Here is a 16256-nt window from a genome sequence, read left to right on the forward strand (position 1 = left end):
CGTGTGCAGTGGAGCACACGGTGTATGTTACAAACAGCATGTGTCTTAGTGTCAGCTAAGGACATACACTTATTTGTGTTTTAGTGGAAATCTAAACCTCTAGCATCTTGAAACAAAACCATCTTGGTGGCTTCAGCAGCTGGAGATAGTTACTGTGCTTCTGAAGCAGGCTATGAAATTTCTGACAGAGAGGAATTGGCACTGTCAGACCTGCTTGAGCCATCGAGGAACACTGAAGGCTGTACTTCTCCCACTTCAGGCACTTATCAGCTCAACAGTGTTACAGGGTCTGAGATGCCCTTCTTTTCCCTTAATTTGTTTTTCCTTTTGCCTTGGGATAAGCCCCCTCTAGAATGCCGTTTGTTCCAAAAACGATCTCTGAAGGAAACTGAAAACAGACCAGTCACCTGCAACAACTTTGTACTGTCTTAATATGGCATTTATAGCATAGCCAACACATCCTCCTAAAGGCTGAAGAAACAAGCCTTTACACCAGGTTTTTGCAGCACTTTTAGGTAACCTCTGAATTTATAAATAAATAAATAAATAAAAAGGGATGCTTTATACATTGAGTTCACAGAACCTTCCCAATCTGCTCCCCCTCTTTTGATTTACAAATCCTGTGGTTGGCAGTCACCTCCAGCCCCCAAACTCATGTCATCCCACCCAATATTGCCTTTGCCAGACTTTTCATGGGGAAAGCTCCTGCACTCCTGGGAACACAGGCTGGGTCTCCCTCCAGTTCTCCCTTTCCCCAAGACACTGCTTTATTCCTCTCCATTAACCACTGCAAAATCTCTTACAGAAAGAACTGGGATTTGGTTACGATGCATCACACAGAGCTAGGAACATGAGCCAGCACAGCTCATCGACCTTCATCTCAGCACCTCATTATGAATAATCACAATGGGAGTTGGAATAGTGACCCTATTTTGGGCTCCAAATAAAATAAATAATCTCTGAGGTTTTAGGAAGTTAGGGCTGAAATTTAGATTTAACTAATCAGTGAGGCAATTTTTGCAGGCAAATACTGTTTTCAAAGCCAGACCTAACTACCTCCAAAATATCTGAAACTGTTATTTTGGTTAAGGGATGCTTCTAATAACAACCAGTAAATTTGAAGAATAACAAAGCAATTTCAGCAATACAGGCACCTGTTTTTTCTCAGTATTCTTCTGCCTGTAATGAGATTCTTATTTCAAGGTTGGCTCTTTGGTTCAGTGGCATTGAGTGCTTTAGAAATGCCTCCAACTGGCATGTTTAGCAATGAAAATCAGCCTGTGGCACTGAGCAGTTTGTACAGGAGCTGCCTGTATTCGTGCCCTCAACTCATTTAAAAGACCTCCACATTTCTATTTCATCACATTTGAAAGACAAATGAATTTCACATTAGATCAATATCCATGAGCAATTAAAATAAATATGAACCAAACACTGTTATCTCTCTATTAGAAAACTGGAGTATCATTGCTTTGGTAACGGAAGTAATGGTCCCATAATTGACACAGGATAGATAGCTGGAAAGGAAAATAATGAAGTTGCCCAGGGTGAATTTGAAGCAGCAAAGACTTTTAACTAAAGACAAAATAATTTGAAAGTTTTAGCTAAGAAATAATGGGAAAATGAACTGAACACTACCACAGAAATAGCTCGTGCAGGCTTAGATAAAAAATAGAGCAATTGAGACTTGAAGACAACATTGGCACTGATTATAAAAGTAGAGACAGAAAATTAGAGAAAATGACAAAATGTGATGCATAGATACTGCCCTCTTTCAAGTCACTGTTTTCCATGGAATTGTTCAAGAACTAAAGTGTGAGTTGGGAAAGAGGGTGAAGAAATGAGATTGCATCACTGCGAAATAATCTTCTTTTACTGAAGAGTAAATCATCTCTAGATTCATGCTTTCCTGTGGTGCTAGGGTACATAACCAGTTACCTGCACCTTTCTGTTTCTTCCCAGCCTGGGGTAGAAATACAGGCAATGTGTCCAAGCCCTGTACATGTGCATCACCACCGCTTAACACATCCATGGCAAGTCCCCAGGCAAAGCATTTATCATCATGTACAGCAATGCTAGCTGGCAACAAATGTACAAATGAACAGAATGCATATTTTGTAGGCTGATCAGATGAATTTATCACGTAGGGGCAGTTCAATGGTGTGGCTGATCTGAGGACAGAGAGTGGCATTTCTCTGCAACCCTCAGTTAAAACTGCCAAAGAATGAAAAGAACCAGGTAGATCACTGTATTAATCTCTGCACTTTTTTACACGGACAAATTTCTAAGAAAGTAAGAGTACACCTCAGAAATGATGTGTATGGCGTCTCTAAATCTGATACTGGGACCAGTAGGATTCATTCACACTGTCACCACCATTTCACTTATCGCATCCCAGTCTTTCAGCCAGCTAAATCCTTTAAACAAATCAGGAAGAGAAGTAGAATTGTATAAGCAAAGTGTTGTTCTGCACTCCGCAGCCATTTTGCAAACAGTTCACACAGATATCAATGCCAAACGTGTGAGCACTGTAACTGAGGTGTCTTGGCTTTAATCCCTCTTGAAAATAGGGTAGTTCAGTCACAGACCTGGTGCTTGGCTGTGCAACACCCAGTCTGAGTGGGATACAAAGGTGATTTCATTCTCCCTACAAGCATTCCTTACTCAGGAGTAAATCATCATCTTCTGTAAGAGAAAACAGCCTCAGAGATTCCTTGCTCTCTGCCTGCTTCCTAACAGGCTCTGCAGCTCAGCAGGAAACTACTCTGGGTACATTTCACTAGGCAGAGCTAAGTGGCCTTGGGCTGCAGCTCCGTCCCATACTCATCACACTGCACTCTCCCAGGGAGAGCATTCTACACTTTCATTTTTGCACTCCTGCAAGCAGCAATGTGTGTGTGCATGTAGGGGAAGATAGCAGAAGCTCTGACTTCAGCAGAATCAAGTAGGCATCTTCCCCAGACTGCTGTTGTGCTGGAGCTGTTAGCAAGTGCATCAAGCAAGAAAAACACCTCCGAGCTACTGCCACCTCCCCTGTGCCCCCTCTCAAAGCCTATGAACTGGAACAGCATAAAGAGCAGCATTTAACATAAGGTAATAATTTTGGCACATTGTGGTGGTGAGCAGCATCACGCTTAACTTCCTCTTAAGGAATAGCTACTTAAAACAGTAATATTTTTAATCAGCTAGTCCTACTGCCTCCCACTTTCTGCAGGTTGCCCAGTCTTTGCTTACATTTTCATGTGATCCAAAGCTGATTTTCTATTAACTGGTGTAGATGTGCTCGCAGAGGGTAATGTATGTTTAACTCACAACTAAATAGTTGCCAGTGGTGCTATACTGTTTTTAGTGGGTGGTGCTCTGTTAAAAGATGAATTTAAAACCATCAGCAATACCCGCAATCAAATGTATATCTAATACATGTATGTAACAGAAATATCCTTTCCTACAACATTCGATGAAGATCTCAGATGAAAGTTTCTGACCTTTCACTTCATAATGTAGGTATCACGGCATCCTACAGTATCTGCTCATTTAGTATTAAAATGGATTGAAGATGATTACTAATAACCGCATAATTTGCTCTTCCCTCTTCTCTCCACTCTTTTTAATATCCATTAAAACACTTCATATAAATTTTTTCCTTAGTTGTTTCTATCCCAAGGTTAAATCTTCCTATTTCCTCCCAGGAGATGAAATGGAGTTTTGAAATAAGCAGCGCTGGTTGAAAGATTGCAGCAAGGTTGGATGGACAATTAAGATAATGGCTGGATTACCCAGCTGAATAATCATTTAGATAATGGTTGCTGTCTTGGAACATTTTATAAGGTATGGAATAAAAGGAAAATAAAAAGGAATTCTCTTTGAATAGATGTTTGGCATGGCTGAGTGCTGCAACAGCATATCTGAATGATGAAGGTTGTTCCCTAAGACAAAATCAGTATTCTTTCATAGAGGAGGATTTAATTTGTCTTTCTTTCCTCCTTCAGATGTTTCAAATGCAAAATGTTGCTTTTTCTTGGGTGCTTAGTTGTTTTTTGAACAAATCTGCTCCAAAAGAAAAAGTGCTTTCACCTCTGCTGTGCCAGAACACAGCAGAAGAAACAAACTGCAGAGTGGATGTACTTGGGAAGTCTGTACAGGAGGAACCAATGTTTGTGCCGCAACACAAGGCAATGAATGACAGCCTTAGGCAGAAAGAATATGGGCTATAAGCTGTGTTAGACCACCTGGCTATCTGAGCACGTGGACTTTCTAGGGCAGGCATCCCTTGATCTGAATGTTTAAATCAAATAATCTTCCATTCCCAGAGAAGCTGGATTCCACACCCACTAACTATTTTTTTTTTTTTTTTTTTCCTCAGACAGCTCAGTTTTAGCCTTTGTTTTTCTTTCACTGCTGCTCTCAATTCACTGGGGTGCCACAGTCATGAATACACTGAGATCTTTAAGTATTTATTACTTTGGCAACACCTTTTGCAGCCCATCAGTTTTCTTAATTAATTTCATAGATCTGTATTACCTAGCATAAGTTTTGATCCATATTGTTTGCTGAGTTGGTCATGATTTGCTGGCTTTTTACAAAACAGCATTTTACTAGTCAGATTCCTAGACTGTGCTTATTAATACAGTAGGCTCAAATTTATCAGTTTAAAAATCTGTTATGTTGGACTGGAGGGAAAAGAAAATCATCCTTTTGCTTCATTCTGCAGGAGAACCGAGCCATGCTTCTTATTTAACCTTAGCAGCAGTCTATCCCCAAATGATATTTTTCTGTAATATTTTAGGCAGAATGTATTGAATGTGCATCCTCTGCAGTACAGATACTAACTAAAGTAAATATTTCAAATGACCTTTGCCAGGTGCTGTGTCTACCAGCAGTATTAATTAAACTTCCATTAAAAAGTCCAGAAAAGATTACATGAAAACCAGGAGTAAGCTCCCTCTGACAGACCTGGGTTGGTTTCAGGTGTCATTTAACTGACAGCACAAGTTATTTGTGACCTGTCATCCTTTTCATTACTCAATCAGAACACTCTCTCTTCTTGCCTTACAACTCCGAACAGGATTGCAGACATCTAGTTCTTCAGTAGCAATTTTCCATTTCACTTAGCTTGATGCAAACCATCAGACGCTGTGAAGGTGCTGAGACATCCTCTTTAGCTGGTTGACATTGAACTCCTTGTGGCCATGGGGAAAGTAAAGAAAAACCACTTATACCAAATGATCTCTCTATTAAGCTAAGATTGATTTTTCCACAGCATCTTAAGTCTACCATTTAATATTTGTCCTAACTTTATGATCTTCGACAAGAGAGGTAACTCCTCAAATGCCTGAAAGTATGCCATCATTTTGACTGTAAGAAATGTATTCTATTCTACACATGATTAGTTCAGTCTATAAACTCAACGTGCTGTCTTCATGACTTTTCAATAGTACTGAAAATGAGAAGAGCAGCCCTCTTTGGCCCTCACACCTCAGGTCAGAATATTTTAACACATACCCTTCTGTCATTGGAAAGCGGCATGATTCAGAAATACTAAAGTAAAGAAAGCCATACAGCCAAATGAGTGAAATCTCTAGAAACAGTAGAGTGTATGCAGCACAGTACAGCCTTCCTCATGACTTCCACCAAGGAGCCTTCCTTCCCTAGAAGGACCAGTGACAGTGACTCTAACCATGAGATCTTCTTTTAGCTGAAGATGCATTCTGAAATTCTTGCAAACAAGATTGTTTCTTTGTCATGCAGTGTGTGGACCCAAGTAACATTTGTCAAGAAAGTTCACATTTGCATTACAAAGTTTAAGGAAATAAGGAACAGGAAAGTATTCCTCTGTCACTGCCACAGTCTTACATGAGACTTGCCTTTGCTTGTCTCTTATCAAATGGCAGATTTGTGCGCAGGACATTACTGAGCAGCTTTAAGAAGAGACAGAGATGGACGATCCCGTGTAAACTTTGTGAATACTTCTGTCTCAGTTTGCATTCCTAATAAAGTTTTAAACTCAGATTGGAGCAGAGTGTAAGCTGAACAGTTCGTCTAATTCATTAAACCAGTGTTTTACATTTTAATTGAAAAGGAGTGTCAAAGCACACTAAAATTGGATGTGAAGAAAAAAAAGGGTGAAAACAAAAGCTTAGAGAGACAGATAAACTGCCTCAAGATAGGAAGAATTCAATTCTCCTGTGAATACTCTGGAGAGAAAACCGTACTGGAGAGTTTAAATGACTAACTGAACTTAATTTCTTTTGTCACCACTCAGTAAGCAGAGAGAGATTTTTGTTTTTCTCTCCCTATGTGTATTTATGGAATACTATTCATGGCAATTTAGAAATACTTAGACGTTCTTCTGAGAAGTCTGAATCATTGGCCTTTTAACAATTATTCAGTTTATAAGAGAGGAAATTGAATCAGACCTCCACAGTACTGAGTGACAAATGGAATTTTCTCCTAAGATGATTCCTTGTTGAATCGTGTTGCAATCAAATTATGATTAAACCATGGCAACAAGGAAGTATATGTGTGTAGGGACAACTATTTCACATAAACAGAATGATATCTATATTTTATTTTGATCACAACTATCATACAAATGTTCTCCTGAATGACATCTTGGATCCAATATGGAGATAATTGGGGATTGGTGCTAACGTCTTGTCAAAGTTATGTAGATTCTTTTTGAAAAAGACATCTGGTTTAAGTATTCAGTGCCAAATTAAATCTTATAATGAAAGGAAAGCTGCTGATAGTGCATCCATGAATAATTGAAGGACTTGCCTTCCTCTAGATTTACATTAGCTCCCAGGATTGAAGGAGCCCAGACTTCAATTTATTTAATAGATCTAATCTTGTTTTTATTTAGTTTCCATTTTTATTGCATTTGTGTTCTCTATTCTCATTCATGTTAACATCCTTTCCCTATCGTTACACGCAGAACTGTGTGTATTCCAGCACCAAACCAAAAAGTGCTTGTTTCTGGAGCTTACATTTCCTTAAGAAACACAAATTGGTGAGTTATGAGGGGATTCCACCAAAAATATCTGTAGAAGAGCTCTTCAAATGCCAAAATGGCTTTTACAACAAATGACACTAGTCTGTAGGGTTTCCTTTTCTTCTAAATGAAGAAACTTCTTGTAACAAGGCCTTTTTACAAGGAAACGTGTTACATTTCACAATCCTTTTTTTAAGTCAAGAAATGGCAGTTATAAGTTAAGCTTTCTTTTCTTTATGCAGACTCAGAATGTGCTACAGCCTAGCAAGTTGATGTTTTCCTTGCGTGTATTAAATCCAATGGCCAATGACATATTTATTCTCAAGATATATCCTTATCAAAACCTCTGCATGTGATTTTTAAAAGAGCATTTTACCTTAGCAGTAGAGCAACAGAGTCATTTTAGTATTCAAGATGAAAGAAAGCCTGAAGATCATGTGATTAGTGCACACAAATTTACATACACATACTTAGAGATATAAAATGTACTAATATTATCTTTTATATCTGTTTAGTCTCAGAAAAAGATTGCTAAAAATGATTATCTGTTGTACGCGTGGACCAACTACAAATGCCAATAGTGGAAGGAATTTCACCTACTTCTAAACACACAGTACTAAAGGAATTACTCTTTATCTGGGGAGTTCTCTTGCTTTAACTCAGAGTCAAGAGTGTCAATAGGAAGAATATTAGATTCATTATACTCTTTAAGAATATGCAAACTTCAGCTTACACTTTAGCTGTTAACCACTGCTAAACACAGGCTACATGAACGTGGCACATAAAATTTATATATGTCCTAGCAGCTTTTAAAGAGTATGCTATATATATTATTTGAAGAATAATGACATTAGACCTTCTGTAGCCATTCGGAATGAAGGATTAATTATCCGGGACTTGAAAGTACCTGGATACGCCTACATGGCTTTCTCAGACTTTTTGAGCAGTAATCTAAGAACAGTTTTCCACCTTATTTTTACAAGTAGCCATCTCTCCCATAGGAAAAAAAAAAAAAAAAAAAAAAAAGTATAAATGGATTAAGAACAAAGCATTGTTTTATTTCTCTATTTCATCCCACTTCTTTTCATGTAAATTATCAGTTCCAAAAATGGAAAGAAATAGACAGGTAATTCCTAGCTAACAGGCTGATCAAATAGATATTCAGGGTTTTTCCTTGGTTCATGAGCAATTTGCAGGTGAAAACAAGTTTTCAGTGACTACTTTGTTCAACACTCAATAGAGCGTTTCTATAGAAGATGTTGGAAAGGACTCTGCTCAAAATCACCTGTAATAACAGAGGTGGGACATGCATGTTTAGTTTTGGACAATTTGGCTCAAAATCTCTGCTCCTGACCAAGTAGGAATGGGATTCCAAAGAAAAAGATGATTATTCTGGTGCATGGGCAATGGGGCAATGCTGGCTTCTCTCTCATTTCTCAGGAAGGATGCCTACCACTTACACTTCTTTCTGTATGTAGGATAGGAGTCCCAAGAAGGCAAAATGGCAGAGACACAGAAACATTTACTGTGAAAAATTACATGTTCGTGCCCCTGATCAGAGAGAGGCATAACAGCATGAAAAGGAGATAAACTACCTTGCATTTGCCAAATTTATCACACAAAAAGAGCATTCACAAAGAAGGTTATCACAAAACGAACTGCTTTAGCTACATCAGCAGCAAGTTACCTCCCAGTAAGTATTTGTATCTCAAAGCCTCACCTACTTTCCTGGGAGTTAAGCCATAGCCTCTTCTCCAGATTTGTACAGGCAATCTCAGATATCTCTCTGCTGAATGCCACTGAGTTTTTTAATGCATATATCAGTTCTGTGTGTACATTTTCCTTTTTGTTTTGTATAGGACAGCCTAGATGCCTTCCAGGGGCTGGGCTAGGACAGACAGTCCTGAAAGATGGGCATCACACCACTGTGATGAGGCCTCATAGGCAGCAGCCTCACCTTCAGCTGCCTTAGAACTAGTGTGTGGGGCTCTGTGAGCTCTGCCATCCCCAAATCGAGCAGCTGTTTTCATTCCACGTGCCACACCTACACAGAGACATTTGGCAACCTGCTTCTAAAATGCTCAGCGTAGACATGTTGCATTAAGCAAAAGCAGAAAACAATGTTTTTGACAGAGCTTGGTTTGATCTTGGCTATTGCCTTCCTGAGCAGATCTGGAGTGCATTGATAAGAGCAGCCTGTCCTTGGGCTGAGAACTGAAGACATGACATTTTTGCTAATGCTCTTAATCTCATTAGATATCTGCCTGGAAGTTTTCCTGCAGGAAGATGACTCAGAGTGTAGAATGGGTATGGATTTTTTTTGTTAACTTGCAAGGCTTTTTCCTCAGCTTTATAACATTCACAGACACCAAAGTGAAACAGTTAATACTCTGCAAGGCCCTGTAAGTCCAGCATAACTCACTACATAAGGCAATTCCAACTGATTCAGTAAAATGAAGACTACTCTAAATTTGTTACAATGGTGCATAGATCACACTCTATAGAATAATAACTTGACAATTTAGGTTATTTCAATAGACCATTCACATTTAACTAAGTTGTCACCATCTGTTCCACCTTACAATTTCAAAAGCAAGAAAACATTGTCACACTTTCAGCTATGGAATGTTCCTTGTCCTGTGTATTTCAAGCCATATATGTGTTTTCTAGTCAGCATTTAGGCCCAAACCCAGAAATCTTTCCTTTTAGGTACTACAAATTCTTGGATAGGCTCATAGCTGTATTTACATCAAAGTGGAGTTTGTGATAGCCAGTCCCCTTTTACATCCTTCCTCTATGTTCCTCAGTCTGTGTATCTGCTATATTATAAAATCCACTGGTGAGGAAAACAACTGTAATGTCAAAAGCCTCAAAGAGAACATTGTGATATCTTCTGCCTGTCTTTTCTATATTATAAAATTACATATACACACACAAAAAGAAAATGAATATTTTCTCAGCATGTTGGGAAGCTAAATAATGCTCATTCTCCTTCCAAGAGTATGGCCCTTTAAAGAATTAACTTCAAAGCACCTGTCCAAGTAGGTCTCAACCGCTTTTTTTTTTTACCAAGGAAGTTGGTGCTTAACAGAATTGGCATCTGTGCAAATCAATATGCTTTCCTCTTTAAAGGAGCTCCTCTTTCCAGACCCTTTAAAAAGTTTGCATGCGTACTTATCAGGAAGCCCAGGAGGGTATTCCTGTTTATATCTCTTTTTTCCTTTCATTGCAAAAAGACAGTATTAATCTCTAGCTCATCCTGCCTGCTAAAGGCAGCCTAGTAAAATGGTATGTGTGGGTCACAGCACCTTACAGCAGTTACTGAGCTGTCAGTATTCAACTATTAATTAGTTACTGGTGGTACAATTTACCCTGAGAATATTTCAGCAAAAGAAAGCGTGCTGTTTCAATATTCTCAACAATCTCTTATATATATATATATATATTAAGACCAGAGCAATGAAGTCTGCTCTTATTTCTATCTTTCTTTCTTCACCCAAAGATTTCCTTTGAGACAATGAGATGATGGGTTGTAGGAGAGACAGTCTCTCATCTGTAGGATTCTATCTTGAACACAGACAGGGATGCTAGTAACCAGAAACCTATTATTTTCCATCATTCAATTTCAGTGCATCTTGCAGAGCACAGATATTTCTAGTAGAACATGTTTAGCACAAAAAATACAATTGCAGTTTCTGTCTATCCTAGACAGCCCTACTTATGCTATGGTGCAGAATTTACAGCCTTGCCAGAATTGCAGGTTATATTCAAGAAATGTTTGGGAAGGTTCTTCTTCTGTTACACTTCAGCATATTTCCAGAATGCACTAATTAAGCTAAAAGGTGTAATAGGCATCAGCAGAACAGTTTTTCCTCTTGAACTGTGCTGTTTTGACAGGGAAAGGTAGTGTAGTATTCTGTGGAAGAGGTTTTGTTGACTATAACAATCCCAGCTGCTTAATTAATTTAGATTGGGTGTAAGAAAGAAGTATTTTATAGTAAAGGCACTGGAGCAGGTTGCCCAGAGGGGTGGTGGATGCTCTATATCTGGAAACATTCAAGGTCAGGCTGGAGGGGCTCTGAGCACCTGATGGAGCTGTAGGTGTCCCTGTTCATTGCAGGACCTTTAAAGGTGCCCTCTTACTCAAACAATTCTATGATAACAAAATTTTCATTGAAGGAAAAAGCAAAACGTTACAGTTCAACTCACTTAGCATTTTTTGTATGTTCTATTTAAAACTTGGTTGGATACTGGGGAGATGAGACACAACATTGTTCAGATCTGATAAAAACAGCACTAAAGTTATTCAGTAAATCAAAGTATCTCACATTATCCCATGGGATATCTCACACATCAAGTGAATTTAGAAACACCCCTGCACAGACTTACCCACTGACTCATAGAGCAAACAAGTTCTACACAGCTCTCCAGAGTTTATCAGAAAAGACCAAAACATACATGGGCACTTCAGTTTCTTGCAGTAGAACACACATAAAAAAGCCTTGAACTAATGATGAACATCATCATAGGCTTCTGAAACAGCTGCCAGGATGGATGAGCTCATGAATTAGACATTTTAGCAGTGATGTGAAATAGATAAGTATTATTAACTCTAAATTAGACAAGGATAAATGGCAGGGACAAATCTCCATGGCTTAGATCATGAGAGTCCGTATTTCATAACTGGGCCTTGATTCAGAGAGCAATTGGGTACACTAGATGCAACTGAAGACACTTAGGAACATGGAAGAGGATGAAATTTCTGCATATTGATCAAATTTAACTCTTATTAATTGTTGGACAAGTTGTCTGATGTAACCATGAGGGGCAGCAGGACTACAGGTGAGCTGGGTCCTGTGGATTCAATTTCTTTTTTGTTTGAAACTACAGAGAACTATTGCAAAGAAAAAGGAAGTAGTAGGCCTTTGTAACATGCAAGTCTGCTAATTCAAGTCCCATTCAAATATATAATTTCAATCTTAATCAGAAAGTTAACAGAACAACCAGGCAGGAGTGGGTGCCCAATTCTAACAATGCTTAGGAAAAAACAGACTCTAATATAGATACCATCAAGTAACTGCAGCATAAGTTTTATGTAGAGTTGACTTTTATACAAGCAATATTTTGCTTGTTGGTTCCAAGAAACAACACTTTACATACTATATATATTTATAAATATATGTAGCCTATAACCTTCAGATATCTTATACTCAGTTACCAATTCCCTTCAAAGTTTTCCTTTTTTCTCCAGCTGACAGAGGAAATAAGCATGCAGTGTGAATGGATACCTATGGTCCTGCTATTCTCTGAGGCTGTTCTAAATCCAAAGCTAGGCAGAAGTGAGCAGTACAAAGGCTTCAACTGAGGAGCTGCCTGTTCTTCCATCTTAACAGAACGGAAACAGTGAGCCTGAGGTCTGTGGTGACAGCTGCATCTTTTCAGATGAGATCATAAGCTGAAGACATCCTGATTTGTATAATCATCAAGACACAAAATTTATGCAGGAATGGGTGTTTTTTTTGTGAGTACTAAGCGTCACTCTCCTTCCACCTCTAATTTATAGTGGAAACAATTTTCCATATTTTCTACTGTGGATTTTTGCATTAGTTATATTCTTTGAGACAACTACTGATTTTTTTTTTTACCCTTAAGGGGCTAAAACATTCTCAGTAACTAGGTTTACATTACACAGCTAGGCACAGCTCTACCATACCTAAACCTAAACGCCCTGCTATTGTCCATGCCATAATCTCCACAATACAAGAGCTAAAATTATACGAATCCAGAGAAAATGGCACTCTCAATTATTAGAATTCTTTACAAGGAATCCAAAGGAGATGGGCTTAAGCTTCACCTCCTTAGAAGGAAAGGGCTGCAGGAAGACTTCGAAAGCAGAAATTTTAAGAACTTTATCTCAGAGTGTGCAAACGCATACTCCAAGAAGTAGATGCCTGCTTTAAGTAAACAATAGGAGGATTTGAAACTCATTTTATCACCCCCTTCAAGCAAAAAAACTATAAGTACCAGGTTGCAAATAAAAGAGAAGGGAAATGCACAACATTGCTCTGCTCGGTATGAAATCTCACCTGGATTTCCATTCTAAGAGTACTTATTTGACCAGTTGTTACAGATGCTAAGGGGAAGGGAAGTTTTCATTTCCGAATTCTGCTAGAGATTAAGCACAATGCTGCTCACTAAAGAAAAGACGTAGGTGAGTACTGAGGTATCATAGCGGACAGGGAGGCCTGTGCAGTCTTAAGTAGTCACTGAGAAGACTTTTGGGAATTTAACTGATGGAAAGGGATCAGAGGTTACTCACTGATCATTGTTCAGTAATTCTGTAGCATTGGCTGGTTTCACCCCAAAATCTGTGAAGTACTGTGCACGTTGCAGAAACTCTTCTCCCAGCTAGCTCTACTTATTATGTTTTTTGTTACTCTTTGCAAGCTGATTTTGCAAAGGCATCAAGGGATTTTCACATGGTGATTCTAGCAGCCCTTTGGGCATGCTTGTGCTCAGAAACAAATGGGAAATGTAGAGACTTCCAAGACCATCAAATAAACAAATAGAGAAGTTAAAATCTGAACTCACAAAAGAGGAAGTCAATAGGTGACTGTGTCACATGTCATTTTTCCTCTATGTATATACACAAGTTTCAGATACATCTATGTCAGCTATTTAAATTAGAGGTATAAATTCGTGAAGTTTAATTTTTAAGCATGGCATCATGCACGGCATCAATGAACAGTAATTGCAAGATGTAATTACAAGCACAAACACAATTAAACACAGCATTTTAATGTGTAAGCATTCTGCTTAGATATTCAGGAAGGGCTGCTCTACACGTGAGCCAAATAATGGCACATTTGTTTGTGAGTACAATTATGTAACGAGTTTTTCCTCTCTTACTCAAGAACGAACAGATTTCGTTTAAACGTTACAAACCAAAGAGATTTTTGCTCTTAGTCTAACAGTGAACATACGATTAACTGATACCCTTTAAAGCACCAAGGTATGAAATGACAAGCTTTCCTTTTATACTATTATCCCTTTGCTGTACTAATTGCGTGACAATTCGTCATCCTGTTTATTAGAGGACACATTAATTCAGTTTTGTTCTTGTACACAGAAAAGCAAATCTTTCTGTAGAACTCTAGTCTTCTGCACTCCACAGTGAAGCCAATGTCCTCTGTACTCTCAGTGTGCTCAGGGGGTAAGGGTTTGTGGTGCTCGGTGTCAATGCTTGCAGTGTGCATACCAGTCTTTGTAATGCCAACAGAGTGAAAAAGAATCCCAATGGCTTGTAATCTTCTTTACTTTCACTATGTTTCTGATTTCAAAGCCACGGACTGTAAAGCATTAGGCTAAGTTCAATTGAGCAGGTGTCATCATGCCATAATTTCAGGGATGTTTCCACCATTTGCAAAATATCTATAGTTACACACCAAACTCAGTTAATGAGAAGGAGGAAAGATTCTGCTTGGCATTATGAGCTATTTAGAAATGAAATTAGCTGCATGAGAACAACTGTTTTTTGCACGCACATGAAATATTTTGTCCATGTGCATATTAAATTATAGTAGTTTAAAAGAACATTTCCAGGAACAGTAACTAATGACTTAGAGAAAATCTGTCCATCCTATGCCATGATAATCTTAGAAAGGTCAAGAAATTTATTTGGACTGGATTCACCTCTAATGTAAATCCAATTTGGAGGCATAGGATAATTTTAAATGAAAACTAGCTGAACTCGCCTCTCTTGTCATTGTTTCAGCAACACTGACACTTTGCTGCTTTCAGTCACTGGCTTAAATTGGAAGCCTGGGAAGAATAAAGTCATGTAAAATGGGGCCAGATACAACTGTAAATCTAGTTTAACAAACGGAGAATAGCACAAAGGCAACAGCTTCTATTTGCCTCCTCACATCTCCCAAAAGGTTCACCACAAAGAATGGTTGAGCTTTAGCAGTTCTCTGACCTTGAGAAACTCAGTGCCCTGCATGTCACCTGGAAAAAAACGTAATTTTTGCTGAATTCAAAGATAACCTAGTACAGTGGGCAGGGCTCAAGCATCTTACAGACTTGCTAGCTTTGGCTTTCATTGTGGCCTTTTATCCACAGCCATGAATCATTCTTGCACACTTCAATCTTTTAGTACTGAATGGTCTGAGCAGTAGAATCAGAATTGGTAATAAGACCTGAATCTCATCTCATATCCATTTTAAAAAGGAACCTTCTGCTTGCAGATTTATCAAATAGCTGTAAAATTACTGAAAGAAAGATCAGAACCAACTACAGCCTAGGCTTATCTTGACTGGTTCAACATCCACAGCCAGTAACATTGAGCCACTGCTTCCCAGCCGTGCCTCATTATTTTCTTGTTCTAATCCTTTATAAATTCAAGTACAAAACAATTCATTTCTTCCTTGCAAAAGATCAAGTCCACTTAAAAGCATGGAACCAAATTATGCCAGCAGAAGAACACTGCACTTCTCCTTATGAATTAATTTTCATCTTTGTCACAAAACATCTAGGTGAACTTGCTTTGAAAATACATTTCCATCTCCTTCTGCTATCAGTAAGATGATTCATAGACTTTTGGGAGAAGAAATAACATGTAACACTTTGCATATCAAAGAGAAAAGTAAATTTGAAAGGATTAGGCAGTTGGCTTTTCTGTCACAGTGGTAGGAACGATCATTTCTTGTATACAAAGCCTTGATCGACCAAACTATGTGGTGAAGGAATATATCATGAAATGCAAACACCTTTCTGCATTGCTCTTCTTGTGAGTGGGGAACCTGTGCCTCTGTCCTCACTGCAGTGATGTGCAATGGAAGCATCAACAAAGCAAAGAGAATTTTGCCAGATACAGCTTCACAGGAAAACACAGAAGACATGTAGAAGACTTTGAGATGTTTTAGAAAAGCCAGGGGAATAAGTCACACAGTTGTTATGCTTCGTGGATATGTTTAAGTTGTACAGTGGTAAAATCACTTGCCATCACTCAATCACAGAATCACAGAATGGCCCGGGTTGGAAGGGACCTCAAGGATCATGAATCTCCAACCTCTCCCCCACAGGCAGGGCCAGCAACCTCCACGTTTAATACCAGACCAGGCTGCCAGGGTCCCATCCAGCCTGCCATCTTGGATACTGTTGCATAGCTGCCAAAAGAATTGGAGTTGGAAATACAGCTCCCATGCCTGCCTTGTTCTGCCAAAGATCAGTCAGAATAACAAGTGGAAAAGGAAGAATCAGAACA

This window comes from Tetrao urogallus (assembly GCF_951394365.1).
Source record: "Tetrao urogallus genome assembly, chromosome: 6".
Classification (NCBI taxonomy): domain Eukaryota; kingdom Metazoa; phylum Chordata; class Aves; order Galliformes; family Phasianidae; genus Tetrao; species Tetrao urogallus.